Source organism: Rutidosis leptorrhynchoides, chromosome 4, assembly GCF_046630445.1.
Source record: "Rutidosis leptorrhynchoides isolate AG116_Rl617_1_P2 chromosome 4, CSIRO_AGI_Rlap_v1, whole genome shotgun sequence".
Taxonomy (NCBI): domain Eukaryota; kingdom Viridiplantae; phylum Streptophyta; class Magnoliopsida; order Asterales; family Asteraceae; genus Rutidosis; species Rutidosis leptorrhynchoides.
Window position 1 is genome coordinate 38218907 of NC_092336.1, and position 1110 is coordinate 38220016.

Sequence of the window (1110 nt, forward strand, 5' to 3'; positions counted from 1 at the left end):
AATCTTGTACTCTTGTAATTTCGAGACGTTTCTTATCAATAATTGGAACCTCTTTGATTGTATTTTGTACTTTTGAGCTTTTTGGTCGTTTGCGTCTTCAATTAGTCGAATCTGTCTTTTGTCTTCACCTTTTATTATTTAAACGAATATCACTTTTAAATAGAACAATTGCAACTAAAAGCTTGTCTTTCTTGAGGAATAATGCTATGAAATATATGTTCGTTTTTAGCATTATCAAGTCTTCGCGTTCATAAAATTTTTCCTCTTATGGTTGGACATTGCCGAAACGCAGACCGATAAATCAATTTTCTAGGTTACACTCGGTGGTCACTCTATTGTAGAAAATGCGCTAGGTGGGTTTCTACCCCAACTGTTGTTATAGTGGGTATCATGGATATATATTACACTAGACCGTTTGAGGAGTTTCTACTCTCAATATTTCGCTGTCAACCGCAACACCCTCGTAAACATCAATCCTAGGATTCAATACTTTGAAGTGCACAAAATTATTTTTGGAGATTCATCTCACCTGGAGCCGGCCATTCTTTATAGTCCACGATTCACGTTTCCTTTCATCCGCATATAAGTTTAAGAATATGGATGAATCCTAGATTTTCTCGCTCATTTTACAAGGAATTTACTCTCGTTGAAGTATCACACCTTTCGTACGTCTTCCTTTCGAAAATGTAATGGAAATTTACTTTGAAGTCCATAATCCTAGTTATCTCCCTTGAGAGAATTGCCTTATATATCTATGCCACCGATGTGACTACTCTATATATTTCTTCTTTCATTGTTGCAACTATATTTCATTCGTCCCAGTTCGTCCCCTTGGGGAGCTCCTATTTTGTTTGTCAAGAAGAAAGATGGTTCGTTCCGATTGTGTATTGATTATCGCGAGTTAAACAAGTGTACTATTAAGAATCGTTACCCTTTTCCGAGAATTGATGATATGTTCGATCAACTTCAAGGTTCGTCCATTTATTCTAAGATTGATCTTCATTCTGCTTATCACCAATTGCGCGTTAATATCTTATGTTTCGAAAACCGCTTTTCGCACCCGTTATGGTCACTTCGAATTCCTTGTTATGCCGTTCGGATTAACAAATG